At 43.6% G+C, this 25,749-nt stretch overlaps 1 long non-coding RNA gene across 1 annotated transcript in view; it reads right to left on the bottom strand.

The window, feature by feature from the left end:
• Window positions 1-529: 529 nt before the first annotated feature.
• LOC139042361 (uncharacterized) overlaps window positions 530-25,749 on the bottom strand; it is a 42,568-nt gene continuing 17,348 nt past the window's right edge. Inside the window, exons 2-6 of the long non-coding RNA XR_011499029.1 lie at window positions 21,372-21,573; window positions 19,655-19,743; window positions 8,592-8,740; window positions 5,452-5,533; window positions 530-829 (exon numbers count right to left, since the gene is read on the bottom strand). This is a non-coding gene — a long non-coding RNA (uncharacterized lncRNA). The remainder of the gene's footprint in view (window positions 830-5,451; window positions 5,534-8,591; window positions 8,741-19,654; window positions 19,744-21,371; window positions 21,574-25,749) is intronic.

The raw sequence follows: 25,749 nt of genomic DNA, 5'->3' as shown, positions 1-25,749 counted from the left end.
CAATAAGATGTTCCATAAGCCCAGGGCGAATGATAGAAAGTCATAATGTTAATGTCTACACTGGATGGTGAATTAGACTTAGATACATGCCTAATGTATCTAAGGAAATGTTAAGGGAATATTAAAGGAAACTTCAGGATTAAATTCCAGTTCCAGGATTCCACTTCACTGTATCATGGGTAGATTCATATTTATGCTTGGATGTGTAGAGTCACGCGTCACTTAAAGGGCATACATTCTGAGAAATGCACTGTTGGTGATTTCCTTGCCATGTGAGTAGCACAGAGTGCACTTATACAAACCTAGATGGTATAGCCTACTACACACTTAGGCTATAATCTTATGAGACCACCATCATATAGGCAGTCCTTTGTTGACCAAAATACTATGTGGTACGTGACTGCATATATGAATGTTGACTTACACGGGAGCAAATTATAGTGTTCAATTTGCTTTTCATCCAACAATATACTTTACAGATTATCTTGGTCAATTTGGGCTGCCATAACAAATATACCATAGACTAAGTGGCTTAAGGAACAAACATTTATTTCTCAAAGTTCTGGAGACTGGGAAGTCCAAGATCAGGGTGCCAGCAGATTCGGTGTCTGTAAGAGCCAGCTTCCCGGTTTGTAGATGGCTGTCTTCTCGTTGTGTCCTCACGTGGCAGAGTGCAGAGAAAGAGGAGGCTAACTCTCTCTGTCTCTTCTTATAAGAGCATTAATATCATCGTTTGGGCTTCACCCTGATGACCGAATTATCTTCCAAAGGTCCCACCTCCAAATAATGGGGACTAGACTTCAACATACAAATTCTAGGGGGACACAAACTTCCAGTTCAGAACATAGATTAATCATTTCATAGCAACATGTATCTATTTTAACATTATTTCACTATAAATATTTTTATTATATTAAATATTAAATTAAATTACTGGTCAATCTATTATTTATTATTAAACATATTCACTATAAAGATTACTTCAGTATAAATAGTGCATGATTCATTTAATCAGGTACTTCTTAAATTTACATTGTTTCCCTTTTTTGCTTCAATGAACATGCTTACACATATATCATTTGTGAAGTATGTGTGTAGGATAAATGCCTAGTAGTTGTTGGGAAAATTTGCATATGATTTAAATTGATGAATATTGGCAAATTATCATCCAAAGATGTCATACCAATTGATAATCCCCATATAAATATATGAGTATGTATTTTATCATCTCCTCACAAAAAATCATGTCTCATCAATCTTTTGATTTTTAGGGAGCCTTCTTTTTAATCTGATATATTTCTACTTAATAATAAATGTTACAAATTGGATGAAGGCATTGCTAGTCTTTATACTAAAAATCATAGAATATGATCTTCACCCAGTATTTTAACACTATTTCTATTTGCTTGTACATCTACTATGGTACCAGTTAGCTTTTGCTATGTAACAAATCACCCTAACTCAGTGGCTGAAAACGACCACCATTTATTTAATTCAGCTCTTAGGCTGACCACTTAAGATAGGCGTGGCTGGGCGGTTCTTCTACCCTGGGGGAGCTCACTCACTAGGTCATGCTAGGTTGGCTCATCTCTGCTCCACAGGGTCTCTCATCCTCCTGGAGGCTGGCATGAGCGTGTGCTCATAACAGCTGGCAGGGTTCCAAAAGAGAGAGTGGAAGCATGCAAGATTTCTTGAAGCTCAGGCTTAGAATGGGCACAGTGTCACTTCCATCACATTCTATTGGTTAAAGCAAGTCCCAAGGTCAGCCACTTAAGAAATGAGAAAAGATCTTTCCCACTGATCTTTTTATAGGAGAAGCTACAAATTCTTAATTTTAAAATGAGGACATGCATGATTCTCTTGAGCAAGTCCTTCATTTTATAAATGAAGAAATGAGATTCAGAGTGGATAGGTGACTTATTCAAGGTCACACAGCTTGTTAGTGCGTCTGTCCTATTCCCTGTATGTGCTGATCCAACTTAACACTATGGTAAAGGAGTAAAACCAATGAGACAATCCATGGAGGAGGGGACGATGAGTCAGGGCTGCTGAGAATGATGAAAATTTCTCTTTTATCTGCTTGCCCAGGTAAGTCATGAAAAACTCCTCTGCCTACACTTCAAGCCACATTACTGCAGCATTCCCTCAGTAAGCCTACTCTTTTTTTTTTTTTTTTTTTTTGAGGAAGATTAGCCCTGAGCTAACATCTGCTGCTAATCTTCCTCTTTTTGCTGAAGAAGACTGGCCCCGAGCTAACATCCGTGCCCATCTTCTTCTACTTTATATGTGGGACGCCTGCCACAGCATGGCTTGCCAAGCAGTATCATGTCCACACCCGGGATCTGAACCAGTGAACCCCGGGCTGCCAAGAAGCGGAACGTGCGCACTTAACCGCTGCGTCACCAGGCCGGTCCCAGTAAGGTTATTCTTTACTGAAAATTAAATGATTTATAGCACAAAGCCTGTAATTATAGGTATATTTTAAAGACCTCTTCAAGACAAATGGCACAGGTGTTGCAGTACTCTGCTAAGAGCCAATTTGGGTTTTTCAAAACAGAAAAAAGACACAAGAGACAGAAATTTTCAGTAAAATAGCCATTTTTCATTAACAGACCAAGAAGAATGTGGCAGTTCCTTGCATGCATTTCATCTTTGTTTTTTTGTATACGTTTTGATGAGCTTTCTTGAATTCCCTTGGTAAATAGCAAATATTATGGGCCTTTATTAAAACTTGGAAGCAACTAACCATAAGATGAAATATGGCTAGTTTACAGCAAGCCCAACATTACCCTTAATAGGAATGTTTCACCAGTACATGCTGACTTGTAGATTTTGCTGAGTTATATTTTTATACTTCACAGTTCTGTTTTGAGATAAAAAGAACAAGTACCCATTAGGCAGAGTACATAATTCAGAACAAGAAATAACAAAGGTCCTTTGTATTAGCTATTCTGCAGAAACTGCAGCCTTTGACCATCTTTGTAGCTAGCCTCGGGGTTGAAAATGAGTGTGTGAGCAGTTTACTGTACAAGTTTTGCCTTTTTTTGCAATTTAAAAATTTGCCTGAGCGCCGTCCCGGTGGCGCAGCAGTTAAGTGCGCACGTTCCGCTTAGGCGGCCCGGGGTTCGCTGGTTCGGATCCCAGGTGCGGACATGGCACTGCTTGGCTCACCATGCTGTGGTAGGTGTCCCGCATATAAAGTAGAGGAAGATGGGCATGGATGTGAGCTCAGGGCCAGTCTTCCTCAGCAAAAAGAGGAGGATTGGTGGCAGATGTTAGCTCAGGGTGAATCTTCCTCAAAAAAATAAAGAAATAAATAAAAGAAATAAAAATAAAAGAAATTTGTTATTAAAACAATTTGCCTGACATCTGAATTGTCAGGATAAAAATTAACAAAATATAGAAGTAGGAATACACATTAAAAATGACCTTCACCCCTATATTCCTACTCTAGCCACTTCAAATGCCACTCACCTCCTAAAAGGTAGCCACTATTTGCAATTTAGCATATAATTCCCTAGATATTTTTCTATGACTTCACATTTGTAACATAAACATAAAAAGGGAGTTTGTTTGTTTTTTGTTTTTACGTAAACAGCATTCTTCTCTTCATTTTCGTGCTTAAATTCACTTTTTACATTTAATCCTATGTCCTAGAGATCTTTCCATACTATTATATATAAATGTACATTATTTTTTTACTGATACACAGTATTTCATAGTGTGGAAATATCGTGATTTTATACTCTTCCTATTGATGGAACTATAGATTATTTCTGACTATTTTTTGCTATTACCAGCAATGCTACAGTGAATATTCAGGTGTGTGTCTTTGGGCCAATGCTTGAGTATTTCTGTAGTAGAACTCTTTGAAATGGAATTGTAGGGTAAAGGGAATAGGTGTGTTGAATTCAATAGATTTTGTCAAATTATGTTCCAAAAAGGCTGAATAAATTATGTTCTCTGTTTAGTGCAGAGAAGATGGGGCTCAGAAAGCCCTGGAGTCAGATAGGCAAAGCTCTCCTCCAGCCTCCACCACTTCCTAGGTGGTGACTTGGGAAGTTACTCAAGCTCTTTGTGCCTCAGTTTCCCCATTGCAAACACAAGACTAATGCACATCTTTAAAGGGTCTTTGAGAGTTTTAAATCATAGTGAATTGAAATAGAAGTTCCTAATCTGTGGCAGGCTTTTACCTTTTTCCAAAAGCAGTAGTCTAGTTTTCAAACGTTAACGTGAATAAAAAGCCCCTGGGGAGCTTGTTTGCAATACAGATTCTAGGGCACCGCCCCCAGAGATGTGACTGGGGTGACCTGAAATGTGGCCCAGAAGGTCATACTTTTTAACAAGCCTGTTAGTCAGTCTTTGGACCACACTTTAAGAGTCACCTCTTTGCTAGGTAAGTCCCAATTCCACTAATGACTTCTTCCCGCTGAACAGAATCTCACTTAACTAGATACACAGACAATTTCCTGTCCTTATTTCTTGCTGTCTGTCACTGTCCTTGCCAGCATGAGAGAGTGAGGGAGCCAGGAGCAGCGGTGGGGATATCTGCGTACAAAGTTTGTTAACCAGGCCTTGGAACCCCATGGACTTTGAGATATTTTTGATTTTGAGACGGAGAAAATTTTACATAGTAAGTTTATAATAATAATAATTGCTGCTGGAGAGAAATAGCCCCATATTCAGCTATAGGAAATGCCATGTTTAACCAAATCTAAAATGTTAAGAATGAAAAATCTCACTTATAATTGTAAGATGTCTTCTATTGTATGTAGCATTCCAATTTCAGAGATGTTAAGATACGAGAAACAGTCAGTCTTAGCACTGATAAAATATGGAGATTTGTATAAGCTATTTGACGTGCAAGGAGGAAAATACCAAATCACGTGCAACTACAAAAATGATCACCAAGCCACCTTCTGAAGGAGAGGGTCCCAGGGAGGCCGTTTGATTTGCTGAGCACCTGCAGGAGTCTGGGGGTACAAGCGGGGGAATGAGCAGAATTGCTATGCTTCTTGGAGGACAGAAAAGAACGCAATTCTGTGAGGAAGAGCAGGAGGAGGAAGAGAAGAGAGGATTCTGGGTACTGCAGGGAGGAAGAGCGAGAGCCTTTAAACACACGCGTGCGAGCATGTGCACATTCACACACACGCCCGCCAAACACACGCGTGCGAGCATGTGCACATTCACACACGCGCCCGCCAAACACACGCGTGCGAGCATGTGCACATTCACACACACGCCCGCCAAACACACGCGTGCGAGCATGTGCACATTCACACACACGCCCGCCAAACACACGCGTGCGAGCACGTGCACATTCACACACACACCCGCCAAACACACGCATGCAAGCATGTGCACATTCACACACACACCCGCTCAAACACATGCAGTCCCTTTGGAATACTCCTTAGGTGTGGAAAGTGCAGTGAAATCCCTTCTCCTTACCGGATCTTCAGTGAAGTCAGCATGGCTCATTCATATTCTTCATGTGAGTGGGTTCTTTGGATATATTTAGGTTTTATTTCCACTGTGGCAGTAAGCAAAAACAGAAATCTCAAAATGAAGGATCTGAAGGATGAGGAAATAGCTGGTTATCAGCATCGGGTTTCAACTTAGTTCAGAAGTAAGGAAATCTCATCAGAAGAGCTAAGTGGCTAATCTGACATCGTTTGACATATCTGAACCCCAGTTAGAACGCAAGACCCCTTGAGTCCTCTCTGCTTCCATGTCTTGAGCTCCTTCCCAAATCAGGAAGGTAACTTCTGTAGGCTACATCTAATGTTTGGTTCATTAAAATTAACTATGGGCTGGAAATTTCTGGACTCCGAGAGACCCAGGACATTCTGTGGGTTATTCTGCTGCCCCTTTCTCTGCTCAAACATTATACAACTTTCAGTCACTGACGGTGGCTGCAGTCCTCAGTGGGCTCTCTCCCCTTTTTCCATATGTCCACAGAGCTATGCTACCCATGACCCTGGCATAGAGGCATGTGTGGTCATGGAAACAGAGTTTTGCTCACAATTGAGTATCTGCTACAAAAAAGGGGCAGCATGTTAAACTCTTATGACACCTCTTAGAGGAGAAATGACTGGTCATGGTGAGGGTCAAGCATCAGTCCAGTTGTGACATCTCTGTGAGTGGACATATCACTCTAACTTAGATGTGCCGCAACTCTTGGTACTCTGGGTGCCCCCAGTTTAAGATTCAAACTGTCTTAATAGAGAGGACAAGACCCATAGGTACTAATATGGAGTGTGGTTCTCAGCATTCATCCCAAAAGAGCCAAGCCATCAAGAAAACCTGTTCTGCCTTTGCAAATTAAATGGAATGCTTAAGAGTTCACAAGAAGAAAATACAAAACATGTAAACAGCTCTTTGAGGTTTAACAAGCTGAAGACTTAGCTGAATGTTTTCTGCAACTTGACAATCAGAAGTGACATCCACACAATAGAATGTCCTTCTTCTTAGCAGATCCATTGTTTCTCTGCTACTAAGCGCAAGTGTCACATGAAATCCACTTCTCGTTTCATTTTCTGCAGCATAACGTAGAGCTAAATAACCAGCACTCCAGCAGACCTCCACCATGCTCCCACACGACGCGTAAAGTCTCTACAACAGGATATGCCTGCACTTACTGAGTCCCTTTTCTTGCTAGGAGGACAGCAGAGAGAAGAGAAGAGTCTCTTTTAGACAGCCATCACTAGTAAGTCTGTGCCTGTTTGTTTGCTTTGAACAACGTGGCCGAGGTATAGTGTGCATTCAAAAGATTGCATCCATTTCAAGTGTCCAGATCAATAACTTTGACAAATGTATATACCCATGTAACCACACAATCAAAATATAGACCATTCACATCACCCCAGAAAGTTCCCAGCTACCTCTTTGCAGTTAACCCTTCACGATCCACAGCCCCAGAAAATCACTGATCTGTTTCTGTTGCTCTAAATTAGATTTCCCTTTTTTACAGTTCATATAAATGAAGCCATGTCACATATATTCTTTGGTGATCGTCTATTTCACTCGGCATAGTGTCTGTGAGGTTTCTTTCTGTTGCTAAGTAGTGTGCCTTCATCGCATGGATGTATCACGGTTTGTTTATCCATTCATGGGTGATGAGCATGAGGATTGTTTCATTTGGGGCTATTATAGATAAAGCGGCTATGAACACTTGTGTACAGGTCTTTGTGGGAACACACATTTCCACTTCTCTTGGGTAGCATCTGAGAGTGGAATGGCTGGGTCACACTGTGGTGCCTGTTTAACTTTATTTAAAATATTGCCCAGCAGTTTTCCAGCGTGTTTACACTACTCTCTTGTTCTATACTCTCACTAAACCTTGGGATTTTCATTCTTTTTAATCCCTTCTAGTGGGTGTGAAGAGGTATATCACTGTAGTTTTAACTTGCATTTCCCTGAGGACTAATGATATTGAGCATATTTTCACGTGCTTTTCGACCATTCTTATATAGTGTTCGTTCAAATATTTTGCCCTTCTATTTTTTAGTTGTGTCTCCCTATTATTGCATTTTAAGAGTTCCTTATGTATTCTGGAGCAACTACTTTTCCAAATACATTTTACATAGGCTTTCTTCTGATCTGTGACTTGCCTTTTTAAATTCCTAAGTTTCTTTTTTTTTGAAGGGCAGACTTTTTTAATTTCGATGAAGTCAAATTTGTGAGGTTTTTAAAAAACACTTGGGGAAGAGCATAAATGCCCAAGAAATCTTTGTCTATCCCAAGGTCATGAAAACTTTTTCCTACATTTCTTCTAGAGTTTTCATAGTTTTAGCTGTTAGCTTTAAGTCTATGACCCATTTGGAAAACACTTTAGTAGTTTCTTATAAAGTTAAACCTACACTTTCCATGTAACCCAACAGTTCCCTCCTAGGTATTTATTCAAGAATAATGGAAATATACGCTACAGAAAAATTTGAATACAAATATTCATAGCAGCTTTATTCATAAGAGCCAAAAGCTATAAATAATCCAAATGTCTATTAACAAGTGAATGGATAAATAAATTATTTGTATATCCTCATGTATATTCAGCAATATAAAGGAACAAATGACTTGGAAACACATCATTGAAGAACCTCACAGATACTAGGCTGAGTGAAAGAAGCCAGACACAAAAGAGTACATGCTATATTATTCCATTTATATGAAATTCTAGAGGAGGTGAAAGTAGCCTGTGGTGATAGGAGTCGGATCAGTGGTGGCAGACAGGATTTGGACAGCAGGAGGTTGACTAGGAAGATGTATGGGGAAACTTTTGAGGAGATGAAAATATTCTATATCTTAAGTGGGATGGTGGTTACACGAGTGGTTACATTTGTCAAAAATCATCGACCTGTACACCTAAAATGTGTGAATTTTATTGTGTAAAATTATATCTCAACAACATTGACTTAAATTTGACACATTAAATTTTGTGATTGTATTAATCAGGGTTTTCCAGAGAAACAAAATGAACAGTTAGATGGATGGATAGATAGATAGATAGATAGATAGATAGATGATAGATAGATAGACAGGTAGATAGATAGAGATATATATGAGGAGATTTTATATAGCAATTGGCTCACGTGGTTCTGGAGGCAGAGAAGTCCCACGATCTGCCGTCTGCAAGCTGGAGACCCAGGAAAGCTGGTGTATAATTTAGTCAGAGTCTGAAATCCTGAGAATCGGGCAGCAGGTGGTGTAAGTCCCAAACTGAGGCTGAAAGCCTGGGAACCTGGTGCAGGAAAGTCCAAGAACAGGAGACGATGGATGTGATGGGGTTCAGGGCAGGCCACTCCAAGATGTGCCACTCTGGTATGCGGACTATTTCGAGCTGAAGCCAATAAACGCTCAAAAGACTCAGGAAGAGCGTCCGACCTTCCCCCTCCAGACTGCCTAAAAGACTTTAACATAGAAAACCTGTTCCAGGAAGGAGCTCATACCACATGATAGCTATAGTATGATGCAAAGTGGGTGTGATAAAAGGACACCAACATTGGGTACTGGCCCAGTGGTGCAGTGGTTAAGTGCGCACGTTCTGCTTTGGCAGCCTGGGGTTCACCAGTTCGGATCCCGGTGCGGACGTGACACCACTTGGCAAGCCATACTGTGGTAGGCGTCCCACATATAAAGCAGAGGAAGATGGGCACGGATGTGAGCTCAGGGCCAGCCTTCCTCAGCAAAAAAGAGGAGGATTGGTGGCAGATGTTAGCTCAGGGCTAATTTTCCTCAAAAAAAGGACACCAACAAACCAATTTTTTAGCCTAGCAAAACCTGTTTAACAAACATTGGCATTCCATCTCTATGTACATTGTCTTCCTCCCCTTTGAAGTCCCAAATCACTGTCCCCAATGTCCTCCTTGTCTGTAGCTGAAGGTACTTAAACAGGTGGCCTCAGCCAGACGGCTAAGTTACTCAGTTTCTTCTGGGTTTCTCCCATGTACACATGCTCTTAAACTTTGATTTTCTCTTGCTAAACTGCCTCTTGGATTATTTGAAGAGCCTTAAGGAGAAGCGGGGGAGAATTCTCCCACTTCCCCAACAGACGTATCAGCTCAAGCAGAGAGAGGAGAATTCGCTCTGCCTCCACCTTTTTGTTCTTTTCAGGCCCTCAACGAATTGGATAATGTCCACCCACTCTGGGGAGGGCAATATGCTTTACTCAGTTCACCAATTCAACTGCCAACCTCTTCTGGAAACACCCTCACAGACGCACCCAGAAATAATGTATGCCAGCTATCTGGGCACCCCTTAGACTAGTCAAGGTGACACATAAAATGAACATCTATTTATTTGAGTGAATACTATTTATATGTCTTCCTTATTAGCCCTCAAGCTCCATGAGGCGAAGGACCAAGTCTACTTTGCTCTCCATTGAATCCCCAATGGCTACAAAGCCCATTATGTAGCAAATGGAAGGTATTCAACAAATATTTGTTAAAAAAAAGGAAAGAGGAGGAACTTACAATCATATTCAGAAGAAACAATGCAGGGAATTCAATAACTGAGTCCAGAGTCGAATTCATCAAGTTAAAGGACAACAGAGATGAGGGAGAAGAGAAATAAATCTGTGTGTTTTAAAGCAGTTAAAAAAGAAATTTTGAAATAAGTGAGTTTTTAAAAGTAAGATAACTTGAAGAATAGGAGAGATGGAATTCCTGGTGGAGAAACCTTTATGAATAAAGACATGGAGATAAGTGACTGATAAATGAGGAGGGAACAGAGCTTCATGAATTTTCATCTCACTCCCAGAGGATGCAGACAAAGAAACCCAACTTGCTACTCTAGCCCCACACCCCAAATCCAGGCCACTATCCTTCTCTGCCAACCTGTGCCATGCAACCTCCATCCCTACCCCGGAGGCTGCTGTGACAAGACCTCCCACCCATGCTGAGAGTGAGATGACCTTGAACCTTCTTGCTGATGCTTTGTGAGTGTCTGGTGCTCCACGGAGGTCCCAGGCCTGGGGCATGCAGCAAACGGGATTCAGAGAGAGCATCTTGGGTCTCCTCAGCATTGCACACACCGGAGACAGCAAATTACAGGCTTAAATCACTACATTTGTGAAAAATCTGATTTTATTTAGACAAAAGCAGATGGAGAGGATGGATAATCTCGTTACATTTCAGCACACTACATTTTATTCAGAAGAAATGAAACATAACCCGTTATATATTCCTTTCTTTCCAGCTGCTTTCCCTTCCCTAAGTTTAGGTTTATTATTAATATATGAATTCATCTTGCCTCCCTCTCAATTCCATTAGCCTGTACTCCTAATTAAGTTTTGTTCACGTTGTCCTTTTTAACAGCTCAGAAACTCTCTTTCAATGTAGTTATTTTCCCCAGACCTCAAATCGTTTCTACAGATGAACTGCTGCTATCAGCATTTGAAATGTCTTAATCAAATTATAATTTGTCTCAAATGTTAAGAAATTATCGTGGCCCTTCTGTTCCCTGAAACAGGTCTGACGGACTGAAGGACAGTGTCTTCCGAGGACTGGGACGGATTCTTGACTCGGGTGTTTGGGAAGCGGAGGGGGGAGTCGCCTTCCTCGGATTTCGAGTGTCTTGACCTTGGTCAGTTCACTATCAGCCAGAACAATAATTTCCTCACTGCCCCTTGGCCATTGCACTTTTTTCCCAAAACAAATGTAATGGGTACAGAAAGTCTCAGGAAAAGTCCAAGCTTCAGAGACAGTAAAGGCAGACGAAGGGTTTATGAAGCAGTGCTGAGAAAGATGCAGTGACTCAGAGACAAACCTCAGCGCTCCCTACACTCAAGCCCAGGCTTAAATAGTTTATGATTTCTAACGTTTCTGTTCCCAACTAAGGCAGATGTGTGTGTGGTATTGCCACCAACTGCTCTGGTCTGGGGGGTCAGGCACTTTCCAGACCCAGCGGAACATTCCCAGTCAGGCACCATCTGATCCCAGTGACCCTCAGCCAACATTCCTTTGGCTCAGGTGGGTCTGCCTGACAGGGGGTCCAGCCTGGGGGCTAAAATACCACTCCCTAGGATCAAGCTTCATGTTCAAATCCCAGCTCTGCCCCCAGCTACTAAAGTGAACCTGGTCAAGTTAGTTTGTGCTGGTTTCCTCATCTCTAACACAGAGAGAATGATTCAAAGCCCCTTTACAGAGTTATTGTGAAGATAAGATGTAGGAAAGTATGAAAAGCACACAGCACAGTGCCTGGCTCATGAGTGCACAACGAATGTTGGCTGTCACAACTACGGCAACCACAATGACTCTGCTACCCTTCAGAGACATCTTCAGGTCTCCAGAATTTGACGCAAGCTCCTGCCTGCATTCTTATTCATGCACCCAAAGATTTAGGAAATCAATGTATATCTAAAACCACAGCAACTTACACCAAACATTAAGGAGACTAGCATTTCTCTCCGGGTTAGTTCCATCATCCATTCAACTGAGGAATTGTCCCTATGATGGGATTACCGAGGGAGATTCAAATCTCATCCTGATTCTCTTCCTGGAAGCCAAATGGCAAAGGAAGTTACTCTCTATTACCTATTTCAACCATCCTGAGGTTATTTATGGTTTTGGTCAGAACTGCCTTCTTGGCACATTGCATTCTTTAGCTGATAACACTGGGTAAGGCTGGTTTTCTTTTTTCTTTTTGTTCTAAAGCTTTAAGGACGGGTCAAGGCAGTCTGCTATTGGTTTCTGAAAATCGGCAAGTAAGATCTGTTCACCTGTCTTCACAAAGCTAGGATCTGGATCACAGAGAAGCCAGCCTGGCCTCTGGTCTTTCTTTCTAATTCACTCTGGGTCCCCCCATTGCTGACCTCTGAAGATGCCAAACTGTGGCAGCCTAGACCTTGCAGGCTTGATTAACGAGCTTTGCGGAGGTCTTTAGTGGCTACCTGTCTTGTGCCTTGAGCATGACACCTCTCTGACCAAGTACTGCTCTTCCTCAAAGCAGGGGCAGAGCAAGCTGCCCTGCTGACCCCTGAGGCCAGCTGACCCTGCCGTGGGTGAACCGCTGTCACTCTTGCCTTTTTTATTACACCCGTTGAAAGCGTCCAGAATGAACCCACATAAACCACTGCTTGTGGACGGGAGAGCGAGTTTTTTATGACTCTGCTCCAGGGCTCTTAGGAGAGAGCACATTTTCCAAAACTTACATCTTTTAAATTGGAGTTGTCACCTTTACAGGGTGAGCTGACCCAACATCTTTGCTGGTCCAAGAAACGTCTAAGTGCAGAGGAAAAATTAACACCTCCTTTTTCATATACTGAATGAGAGGTCACAGACAGGTCAGAACATTGGCTCAAATCAAATTGTTGAAGTAGCTGGAGTTTATTTTTATAGATAGAAAAATTGCAAAATATTGGTCTCTCTCTCCTTTCTCTGCCTAGGTCCCTCAGTCATCCATCAAGTGTCTGTGCGCTGGCGCCTGAGAGCCCTCCTGGATGGGCCTGCCCTCACCCGCAGCAGCAGACACAGTCTGGCCGCACTAATCCAGAAAAACTGCATGCCTGCAGGAACATCAGGTCCAGAGACGACAGGGAGCAGGAACTAAGTCAGGACAGAATGTCACAATCACCTTTTACCAGCCCCTGTGCCTCTGTGTGCCCAGGCCGTGCACTCGCACAGTCCAGCCGGCTCCCTCGGGCCACAGCAGGTGTGAGCAGCACTGTGTGCTGCAGGAGGCAGAGAGAAAACGGAGGGACACCCCTGACCTGGGAGTGTGCCATCAGGTGGGGACGCAGGGCACAGTATTAGGGAAACAGCCTGAGGACTTGGAAGGCAAACTAGCAAGAGGTCCAGAGCTCTGGAGCCAGACTCTCTGGGTCCAGGTCCTGCCTGTGTGTGATAATTGTGTGACCTTGGGGAAGTCGCATACCCTCCCATCCCTAAAACCTCATGGGGTTGTTACAAGGACTGAAAATCAGAACATGCACAATGTTTCGTACCCGCTCGATTAAAAACTCTTTGAAAAGCTTAACCAGCTCCCATGAGTGCCCTGACAGCTTCCTGTCACAGAGGGAACGAGATCCACCAGGGCCTCAGAGCTGAAAGCTGCGCAGCCCCACCCTGCCTGTCTCTCCAGCCTCAGTGCCCCCACCCCTGCTCACTCACCCCCAGGCCCACCGGCCTCCACAGTTTTCCTTCCTCCCACCTCAGGGCCCTTGCCTGGCTGCTCTTCCAACTAGATTGTGCTCACCACCCACCCCACCCCAAGCTCTCTGGGGTAACTTTATTCAGTGTTGCCTTTCCCTGGTCACTTTGAAGTAAAACATTTTACCTTCTTACTCTGCTTCATCTTTTTTCATAAATATCCCCACCTGAAATTTACTTATTTTGTACCGTTCACTGTAGTATCCTCAGAGCCTGGAAGAGGATCTGAGAAATAACAGGCTCTTGATAAGTGTTCGTTTGTGAGCAAGTGAATGACTGACGTATAAGCACTCAGCATGTGTTAATCTCCTTTCTTACTTCCGTGGCAGGTGCCTTGGGCGACCCTCTTCCCAGTGCCGCCACCTCTGACTGCAGCCACAGCTGGGTGCTCAGTCCCATGGGCACCCTGACTCACCTCCTGCTGGCTCTCACCTCAAGCACTCACAGATTTTCATTCTGCCCTGGGGTCGTCTCTGCTGCCCTGGGATTACACAGGGTCAGAACCCAAGTGTTGCCACTGAGTGGGAGGTTAGAGCGCCCAGGGGCAACATACAACCAGTGAGGCAGGAGCTTTCCTTTCTCCCTCCACCTACCCTTCAGTCAGACACCCCTGGAAGGAGTTCTGCAGGCTTCTCTGGAGGTCCTGGTAGAATCCAGGCCCGCCGCACATGACAGTGACCTCAGGAAACATCCTCATCTCCTATCTCACTGTCCCCAGCCCCTCACTTCTGCTCCCCGGGATCGCCCCCCAAATGAAGCACTCACTCCTAAGTCCTTGCCTCAGGCTCTGTTTTGGGGGAACACCTGACGCTGAGTCTAAAAGTGGCTTGAAGTGGGGTATACAGAGCATGACCAGAGTGCAGCAGACAAGCAGAGAGGGCTTCCTGGAGGAAGCAAGCTCTTGATTTAATTTCAGAAAAGAGGAATGTGATTGGTAACCCAAAAATCCCTTTTGGGCTGCGGGGTTTTGACTTCCAAAGACTTAGCAGCAAAGAGAGAGAAGTGAGTCCACACGGACCACAAGGATTTCCACCCTGGGAAGATGGCGACCACGGCTGCCAGGTTCTACACTCTGCTGCCTTCAGCCCTTCTTTATAGAGACAACTTCTGAGAATGCTTTTGCCTTCCTAACGAAAACTTAGCCTTTCAAGTCTTATAAACTGTAATAGGGAAAGAAATACTTCAATCTCTTTTTTTTTTTTTTGGAGGTAAATCAATGATATTAAGTGATCCAATTTACCCATTTCTCATACCACTCTGATCACTAATGAAGACGCATCTGCGACATAACATGTGGTTCGCACACAGGGCATGACTGTTCAGATGGAGAGTGTGCGGGCCGATTGTGCAACTAGGAAATGGTGGATGCAAACTAAATATTTGGGAATCAGATATTGCTATTTGCATTCACAAGATTGTTTAAGAATCACCGTTTCTACTGGGCAGGGCCTCAGCGGAAGGCTCCCCAAATGCCACGTCTCCATGCTGCCAGGCGGCTGACAGCCGGGGGGAAAACGTGCGCGAGGGAGAGCTTCTCTGTGAGGCAGCCGCACGGAGGGGGAGCTGGGGCAAACGATAGAACTCCAAGCACTGTGCAGATAATTGCTAAATTAATGATAATCCCGAACATGCTGCATGCTTTGCTGGTAATCCCTCATCACAACAGTCTTATGACGTAGGTATATTATTACTCCGTTTTTATAGCTGGAAACCTAAGGCTGAGAGGTTAAGTACGTTGCCCAAGGTCCCATAGCTAGGCCATCTGAGCTCAGCACGTGGACAGCACACACGGGGTCTAAGTTCACTCCATTCTCACCATTAAACACCGAAAGAGTTTATGTTATCTTCCATTTCCTGTTCATTAATTCATTCGTCAAATAGGTCTTGAACAAGTACAAAATGCCTGGTGTTGGTATACAATTGTTACCTTTGACTGGCATTCTTTAGATGCCTCTTTATGTTATATGCCTTATCTCATCTAATTCTCACAATCACCTTACAGATGAGGAAGCAGATGTAGAGAGGATACATTCACGATCACAGTCACATAGCTAGTAGCTGAGGAGCTGGGGTTCAAACACAGCTTCATGGACCCCAGAGCCCCCTTCTTTACCTCAACTCTAAACTCTCTCCCAAGTAAAGGAATTAAAATTCAAACCTGAGTCTTATGGTTCCGAAACCTGTGTTTTTGCTAGTATGTTACGCTGTGACGTAAGATTCACAAATGGTATTATACCCTTAGATCTGTTCACACTGACATAGACAGTCACAGCTGCATTAGCAGATGCTCAGGACATGTTAAAATAGCAGCCACAATCTTCACAACTGGTCTTCCACCCGGTTTAGTGCCATCAAAAGTGAGAATTCTGACCCCATGTTTTTTATGCCCCTTTGTTCCACTCATCCTGGAAGTGTGTTGAATAAAAATGAAAATAATGGTATAGGCAAAATTCTGGGAAAAATACCCAGTCCACATGAGCTAGGGGTATATACCAAAACTTTGACCCATTGGGGCATTGGCTTCCTAGAGAGAATTGTAGGGGAAGAAAACATTTCCTCTACTCACTCTGGATCCTTCTGGCCAGACAACAAATTAAATTCACATGAGACAGAATAACAGGAGAAAATTAAACAAAGCTTTATAACATGTATACATGGGAGAGGCTCAGGCAAACTGAGCAACTCCCCAAAATGGCGGAAGCTCTCGCCTTAAATACCATCCTCAACTAAAGACAAAGGAGGATGTTGGGGGTTGGGGGAGACAGTTACGGGAGGTTACCAAAAAAAAGCACAGTAAACAAGAACAAGGTTATTATGCAGATTTAAGTCCTTGCCTTCTGCATTGATAAGAGTTTCTAGAGATAAGTTCATCCCCCCTTCTTCCTGGTACAGAGAGGGAGACACCTGTACAGATGGAGATTTCCTTTGCAAATGTAAATGTCTCTTAACAAAGGGTAAGTAAGTTCTACTTTTCAGAGTTTCTCTCATGTCTGCAGCTTTTAAAAGTAACCAGCCCAAAATAATTCTCATGCCAAAGAGACGTACGTATCTTGGGGTAGCAGATTCCAGTCCCCCACAGAATCCAATATCCCAAGAGCAAGGTAAGAGAAATGAGGCAGCTTCTTGAACTCAGGCCCTATACATTTCTCTCTGCCTCAGACAAATCTTGCTTCCATGAGGTGTCCAGCTTCCTTTGTGGTTCTGGCTTGCGTGGGAGCTCTGCATATATTCTTCTCAAATCTAGCGTCTATGTAACAAACCCCAAGGGAGCACCATTTTAAATGCTGGTATGTGAGGTGAACAAATTAAAATAAATAAAGAAATTCATCTGAATATATTTATTTGTAACGATGCATGAAGTGTGGTGTTTAAGGGAAACAATTCTCTGAAGAGAACACTACCTACCACAGTGTGAGTTGTCAGGAGGCTAAGGCCAAAGCAGAAGAGGCACAGGGTATTTCTGCATGTTGCATGCACAGTCATGATGGTAATGATTGAAACTGACAGACAATTCCATTAAGTATAATCTTCAAATTGAGACTTTGAGGAACATCATGCAAGATGAGGGTATGTTAAAGATTTATTATGTTTGTGAACTATTTTTGTAAAATTATTCAAAACAGACTAAGAGTAAATTATTTCATAAAATGTACTTGAAATGAGTGTGTACATTAGGTCTTTAGAGTGTATGCGTTTATTAAAGAGCTCTTAAAATCCTGCTATTTCATTTGGCAGGCAGTTTGTGCTTTAAAATGCCAGATAAGTATTTCTTTGTTTAGGGATATTTTTCAAGCATGTCTATGAGAAAAGGAAAACACAATAGGCTGTTAATTCGGTAAAATTTTGTCTGGAGTGGCAGTGAACTCTGGATGTGTGCTCAACCCATTTTGTAAATGGTGCCATAGGAAACAGTGTAGGCGGTTGACATATTTCAAATATGGATGGGAAATAAGTAAGACAGGCACTAATATCTTTGTATATTATTTATAATACCCTAATCGCATGCTTTCAGAGACTTTTATCCACACTCTTGTGCCATAATTCAAGCTACACTTCATTCACTTTCATATCTGTCCTCCTAGTGATCTTTCTTGTCCCTTTGTTTCTTCAGGCAGATTCTGACACTTCCCATTACCTCCTTCACTCCATCACTTTGATCTTGTAAGACTTGAGGGTAAGGGAACCTATTTCTCCTTCCTCTGAAGAGCTAGCCCTACAACATCTGGATGTGATATATATATAATCAGACTCTTGAGTCTGGTCCATTGCACACCTTCTGAGAGCATGTCTCTTTCATAGGGGAAGGCCAGTGCCAAGGAGAAAGGTGGGCTGCATGCTATTTCTACTGTCATAACCAAGCAACATTTAAGAGTCTCTGGTATCCTTCGCCCTCCCCAGCTCCTGCACTGTCAAGGAAAGGGGGAACAGTTCTTATGAGTCTACCTTTTGGCAAACCTTCTGGAGGCTTACCACTAGCTATAAAATAAATTCTCCTAGAATCAAATATCAGCTTAACTAATAGAGAATGAAGAGGAAAAGTGAATTAGGGGTTGTTGTACATCAGAGACAGACATGAAGAATGAGCCAGATTATTAGTATTTTTTTTGTTTAATATTTAACAAACCACGGCTCTCCCCTTGCCAAAACTACTCCCCGGGTATGAATCTGGCCCAGATGGAATGGAAGGTTTCTTTTCCCCACTGCAAAATCTGATTTTTATTGTTCTCTTTGAAGTCCTAGAAATTGTCATGTGCTCTGAATTTACTCTCTTCTCTAGCCATCCAAGTATACCGAAACTCAACTTGTCCTTCACTTGCCCTTGACTTAAGCACATTGCCAGTCATTAAAATAGTTCAGAGCGTTTCCCACAGAACTAGAAAGTCTCCTGCTGTGTTTTCCTCCTTTGTCTCACAGTGACTTCAGAGGCAGGGAAAGAACAAGGGCTTGTGGCCAAATCAGAATGTCAGAGCTGGTGGAGGCTTTGTAGAGATCAGTCGGGGAAACTGAGGTCCCGAGAAGCAGTGAGCCAGGATCACGTGGTCAGCATGTGCAGATCCAGGCAGATGAGCCAGTGTGGGGAGGGATGGGTGACCCCTGCGTTCTGGCTCCCAGAGATCTGAGCCTGCTTCTGCCACCTGCTAGCTGAGCGTCCTCCTGGAGCCTCAGTTTCCCCACCCATAAATTGAGGGCAAGTGTTGACGTCTACCTGCTGTGAGAATTCTGCGGGATAATACAGGAATGTAAGAGGAGCCCAACCAGTGCTAGTGATTAGTTTTAAAGACAGAGTGACTACTCATCCCATAAAAAAATTCTTTCTTTACCCAAATATGGCTACTATAGAACTCAAGTTTTCTTCTTACCACCATGGGGTTTAGTGAACCCAATTACTCTTCTGGCTGTAAAATTTGGGAATAAATGCTGGAGAGGCAATCTGCCATTCCTTCTGCCCCAAGTGTTCTCAAAGACGTTCAGTAATGCTCTCTGTTGCTCTTAATGACTTCACAAATAAGGGGGCAACAGGATCAGGTCAAAGAAAAGGGGAGAGGGAAATGAACTTCGTGAGACAAGAAGGGCACAGGATGGGGAGGGGAAGAAAAAGAGGGCTCCCCGGGAGCAGACAGAATTACCTCCTGGATAGAACTTAGGAAATCATCTAATCCAACCCCTTGCATTACATTTGAGGAAACTGAGGCACAGAGAGGAGGTGGGTCTCCATGGTGGTAGAGGTAAGATAAGAACCCAGAACCCAATTTTCCTTCTGCCTAGAATGCTTTTCCTCCTGCACTCCCCGCCATACTACCTTCTTGCCTACGTAATGCCTATTAATTTCAAAATCTCAGCTCAGACATCCTCTCCTCTGACACTTCTTCCCTGACCTTCCCCTACTCAACCTCACGTGATCTAGGCCCGGTTATATGCCCTCATAGCATCTGCCAGCATGTTTCTTCCCCATCTCCTCAATCTCCACCCACCACACAGGGCTTTTAATCTCCACCCCATAAACACACCAGCCATCAAGGAGCAGGAAACATGGAGCATGTGGTCCACGTGGGATGCTTTTCACCATAGCAGAGAAATGTCTCCATACAATTCATTCCTAAAGCAACAGACAGAAATAGTTTCCATTGACGCATCTTTCAATGGCAAGGTTCCCCAGAATTCATTAAAGGAAACTTTGTTAATTGGGATGCTCCCTCCCAGAAGCAGGTGGCTCTTTCTTTCCAGCTGGCTCCGCCTTTCAAGGCAAGCAGTGCTGGAGAGGACAAGGACCACTAAGCAGATTCTCTCTCTTGTTCTAGTGCTTTATTTTTTTCTAACATTTGTTCTTATCACCCCAGACATACTTTATGTGGAACAAATTGATTAAAACATAAAACGAGGGTTCACTTTCTGTTAGGCTCTGCCATTTGTGGCTATTGGGATGTGAAAAGATCCAAGCAGCTTAACTAAATCCAAAAAAATCCATCTCCTACTGTCTTATCTTCAGCTGTAAAGTTTAAGCTTCTTGCTGAGAAGTGCAGAGGAAGAGAATTGACATTTATTTATTGAGTTCCTACTATATACCAAGCACTGGGTGAAATGACTCTCGTCATTTACTCATTCAGCAAACATTTGAGTACTGGGCACTGTTCTAGGAACTGGGGAGTCAGCAAAGGAAAAAGTAAAGTCGCTGCCATCACAGAGTTCCCATTCCAGTGCGGGGAGACAGACAGTAAGCAAATAAAAAGACCGCATCATGTCGGATAGGAATTATGGCTATGAAGAAAAATAGAGCAGATTAAAGAAGTAGAAGTGATGGGAGATATTTTAGGTCAGGGGTCAGGAGAGAGCTTTCTGGGGAGGTGGCCCTGGAACAGAGACCTGAATGACGTGAGTGGCAAGGCTTGTGACTATTGGGAGGAAGAGTATTCCAGCTGGAGGAAGCAGCCAGCGCAGAAGTCCTCAGGTAAGAATGTGTCTGAGCTGCTGGAGAAACAGCCGGGAGGTCAGCGTATTGGTAGCACAGGCAGCGAGGCAATGAGGCTCAGGAGCTTTGGACAATGGGGTAGACCAGGGCCGGACCATGACCTGTGAAGGACTTTGAACTCCATTCCAAACTTCACAACAACCCTTTGGAGGGTTCTAAGTGAGGGTGTGCCATGATCTGATTTACATTTAAAATGATTGCCTCTTTTAATCCTCAAAACGATCTTAAGCAAGAAGTATCATTAACCTCACTCTATAGATGTAGAAATTGGGGGACATCAACTATCTTGCCCAAGTTGATGCTGCTTGTAAATGGTAGATTTGTCCCTCCGGCTCAGGACTGCACAATTCCAAACCTGAGGCTCTTCACACCTCGCCTGCCATCTGAGCCACGACCGTGTCCCGCATGATACTGGCACATGGTCACAGCACCTAGCACCATAGCTGGCACCTGGTGGGTATTTTCTAAATGAATGCATAAGACTCAAACTCTGCCAAAGTCCTGGGATGCTTGGGTATTTGGGGGATTGAGGAAGTTGATATGGAGAATAATGGGATTTTTACAATCAGAAAAGAGAATGAAAAAACTTAAGATATTTTGACCTGCACTCTAATTTGGGCAATATGCTTCCACAGAAAAACATGATTTTATTTTCAATGCTTCAATTTTTACCTCATTTGATATTTAAAATTGTATCTTCTACATAAACAATTCTGTGCTTGCACACACATCAACGTTGAAATGGACAATCTGCTCACCGTTCAGTCGAAGGGTCTATTGGAAATGACTTCCATTAAGATTTAGCTGAGTTTTGAGTTTACTCCTAACAGCTCTTCGCACACATAGATCATGTCAAGATGAGTAAACTGTGACGGGATCCTGTGCCCTTTCTTCTTTCTCTACCCGGATAACCCACCGTGTGAAGAGGCTCCTTTTTCCATCCTTTTTCCTAGGGGTGGACTGAAAGAGAAAAGATCATTTTCAGGTGCATACACATTATGTACCCCACCTCTGACTCAAAACCCCTCACGGACAACCCTAGGCTGGTCCCTCGCAGTGGTTCATGCCATAAAGATTAATAAGTCCAGTAACTCCGGGGTAAAGACCTCTCCTTGGCGCTGGAGTGCCGGTGAGCTGAGCCAGGCTGCCTGGCTCTCGGGAGCCCCTCTGGCTTATCCGGGGGACAAGGCCAAATACATTCACACACAAACAGTATGTGGCAAACGTGGAAAGGCACTGAAGGAAACAAACCAGGAATTCTAAGAGCTTCCAGCAGGGCCTCCCCTGCTTGGGGTGGAGGTGCAGAGGGCTCGCTCATGGACTTGCAGAGGATGGATGGGTACTAAGAAGAGGAAGAGGAGAAAGGAGGAGCAGTCTAGGCCAGGAGCTTTCTCAGGGTTCTGAAAAGGGCAGAACTGAGAGACGCTCAAGGACCTAAAGAGGGCGAGTGTGACAAGGGCCCAGAGAGAGCACCGGAGGACTGTGGGAGGGAGGCAGGGACTTATCGGGTCTGATCTCAGCATCTCATTTGCCCCCTATCCTTCACCCTACTGGGTGTTGACACAATCTTCAGATGAGACAGCACAATAAACAAGCAAAAACAGGCTCACGACCTCCTAGAAGCTCCTAGGCGTCTAGACATAGTGGTTCTCAATCCTGCAAAGAGACAGAGGGTGGAGAGGGATTTGCAAAGAAAACCACTAACGTCACCTCCTCAGGGAGAGGAGCTCCAGGCCAGGCTCTCAGGGAGCTGGCTGTGAGCACTGGGCAGTGTTTACATCCCCCGGCATCCAAGCAAGACGGGAAACAGTGATTAGCACAGCAGGCAACCCTCATCCTTCCTTCTCCGTAATAACGCTGTCAACACAGGACAGAAGATTGCCCTGACGTCTCTCTGTCTCCAAACTGCACGTTGGAGACAGGCTGTTTAAGGCAAACAGACCCCCAGTGAAAACCTCCTGGCTAGACTTCCAAGCCAAGGACTAAGAAACAACCCTGAAATACACAGTCTGTCTCTGGCCTCGCTCTATAGCTCATGGCTTCTGCCCTAGAGAGGACCATGAATTGCAGGGCCTGACAGATGCATCAGAAAAGTGGCGTCTGCCGAGTGAGTTGAGGACCTGTGAACTAACCCCATGGTGGTGCTTTCAGGACAGGTCGGCCTGCCAAGGCAAAGTCTAACCTCTGAGAGAGGCGCAGCCTGGAGGCAAGGCATCCTGTCCAGGAGTCAACGCCAGCCCAAAAAGTGCGGAGATGGGACACCCGCGGGAATGAGGGCGCCCTGCAAAGCACAGGACCTGGGAAGGCAGACAGGATTTCTAACGGTGACTGAAAATGCTCATTAGGAGAGAGCCTGTGTGGCATGAAGTGAACCCAATTGAGAGGTGTGAAATTTTCACAGTCTATATTTTTCTTTCTCAGTCAAAACCACCCTCGATTTGCCAAAGCACTTTTGCAATCGTTTGTAAATTGGTCTGCCAGGGTCTCCACTAGAATGTTAAATGGCGAGAAGAGTCCATAGCTCATTGCTGCCGCAGGCACAGGCGTCAGTGTGAAAAACAAGATTCAAAGCACTGATAGAAAGATGCAAGGATGTCAGTCTCCTGGGATGAAAACTACTTCAGCAAAAGGTGCCAAATGCCAAACTAGACAGATGATCTAAATAACTAATGCAAGGAAATCCAGCAGAGGCAGCTATAGATGTTGAGGCTTTTTTTTTTTAATTTGCTTTTGTCAGGGACTACTGATAAGAATTATATCAAATTATATCAAATAAGATTATCAAGAATAAATTGAGTTGCTTAAGCAATGGCTGCCAAAAACAGCTGTGATGTGAATTATAAGGAACACGTGTGACGTGAGTAATGAAGAAAACACATGAACAACTGTGGGAATGGGAAATGTATGGAGTTGAGGACAAAGTCTGCATCTTGGAAGAGACACTGCATTTGGGGATGGGGGCGCCAATAATTGTTAGCATTTATCAGGTATTAACCACATACCGAGTACTATTGATGTGGGGTCGGTAAGCCAAGGAGTCAAAAGAAAGATTTCTTGGACTCTCAAGGTCTGGCAGTAGTGCTCTTTTATTTAGAGAATAGTGTAGAATAGCATGGGGACAGGACCCATGGGCAGTCAGAGCTGCTGCTGCCAGCAGGGGGACAGGACCCATGGGCAGGCAGAGCTGCTGCATGGGGACAGGGCCCACAGGCAGGAGGAGGTGCTGCTGCCCCCACTACTGCTGCAAACATGGGTAGAGAGTAAGGCTAAATTTAAGGCATAGGTATGTGAGCCATCTCTTTACAAGACAAAGGAAAGAACATGTAAAAAAGTTAAAATGGTATCAATTCAGGTGGGGTCTGGCCATTGGGTGGTCCCACAACTTTTAGATAAGAATCAAATCGGATTAAGTAAAGGCCAGAAGCCACCACCCTAAATCAGTTATATGAGGTTGCCAGACAGTAACCAACTTAAGTTCTTGTCTTTGGCATTGATTAAGAGTTTCTAGAGATAAGGCCATCCCCCTTCTTCCTGGCACAGAGAGGGAGGCATCTCCACAGATGGAGGTTTCCCTTACAAATGTAAATGCCTCCCAACAAAGGGCAAGCAAACTCTGCTCCTCGGAGCCTGCTTCTCATCTGCAGTTTTAAAATTAACCAGCCTAAAATCCTCATCACTATTGTGGGGGTTTTTTGTTTGTGAATAAGTGGTTTTGGCAAACATTCAAGAAGCCCTATAAAGTATGGAAGATTATTATTCCCATTTTGCAGATGTGGAAACTGTGGCACAGAGAAGTTATCTCTCTTATCCAAGATCACACAGCAAATTAGAGCTTTGATTTCAGTGTCAGTCTCAGAGAAGTTGTTATTTGGTTCTACTTTTTACAATTATCTACCCATTTGGCTGAGGAGAAAGGGAACTTGGGGGAGGGGAGACTACTGACATCCCTACAAGAACAAGAAGGAATTAGCTAGATAGCTTTACCAAGTAAACCTGTTTTCCGAGAAGGGACTGAAGTGGCAGCAAGAAGAAGGAAGACAGATGTTGCTTGAAGGACGGCCCTCACCCGGCCATTTCCTCCCCTTGGATGCCATTTCAGAGGTTTGAAGCTTCTGGCTGGAACTACAGAGAAATTTGGGGTTTTCTCTAAACACAGTTATATTTTGCAAAATAAACAAATAAAAATTGGGGAGCAAGAGGGGCTGGCCCCGTGGCCGAGTGGTTAAGTTCGCGCGCTCCGCTGCAGGCGGCCCAGTGTTTCGTCAGTTCGAATCCTGGGCGCGGACATGGCACTGCTCGTCAGACCACGCTGAGGCAGCGTCCCACATGCCACAACTAGAGGAACCCACAACGAAGAATGCACAACTATGTACCGGGGGGCTTTGGGGAGAAAAAGGAAAAAATAAAAAAAAAAAATTAAAAAAATCTAAAAAAAAAAAAAAAAAATTGGGGAGCAAGAGAAAGTATTACTCTCACATGTTTTTATCAGGCTCCTACAGGAAAAGGAAATTCAGCAAAGTAATCATTTGAAATATTTTTAAATAATTACACAACAAGAAGCCAAAAAGCCAAAACATCTCTTCTTTTTCAAGATATTCTGACTCCTTTTGTGTTTCTGCTTCTTAGAGTAACAAACCATTCTCTTATTATTTCTTGTCTATTTTAGAAAAGCTACACAAACTCCTCTCAAGTTCATGTCTCCTGAAATTATCAGTGTCCCCTGAAATATTTTCCTCAAACATTGCAAGGCTGTGTAGGGGAGGAAGACATTTCCTCTACCTGCTCTGGGTCCTTCTGGCTGGACATCGAATTAAATTTATGTGCAACAGAATAACAGGAGAAAATTAAACAAAACTTTATAACATGTATACATGGGAGAGGCTCAGGCAAACTGAGCAACTTGCCAAAATGGCAGAAGCTCTTGCCTTAAATACCATCCTCAACTAAAGACAAAGGAGGATGTTGGGGGTGGGAGGAGTCAGTTACGGGAGGTTACCAAAAAAGCACAGTAAACAAGAATAAGGTTATTATGCAGACTTGAGTCCTTGCCTTCTGCATTGATAAGAGTTTCTAGAGATAAGATCATCCGCCTTTCTTCCTGGTACAGAGAGGGAGACACCTGTACAGATGGAGATT

Source organism: Equus asinus, chromosome 28 (assembly GCF_041296235.1).
Source record: "Equus asinus isolate D_3611 breed Donkey chromosome 28, EquAss-T2T_v2, whole genome shotgun sequence".
Lineage (NCBI taxonomy): Eukaryota > Metazoa > Chordata > Mammalia > Perissodactyla > Equidae > Equus > Equus asinus.
The sequence above is the reverse complement of the archived record's forward strand: the minus strand, read 5'-3'. Positions and strand labels throughout refer to the sequence as shown.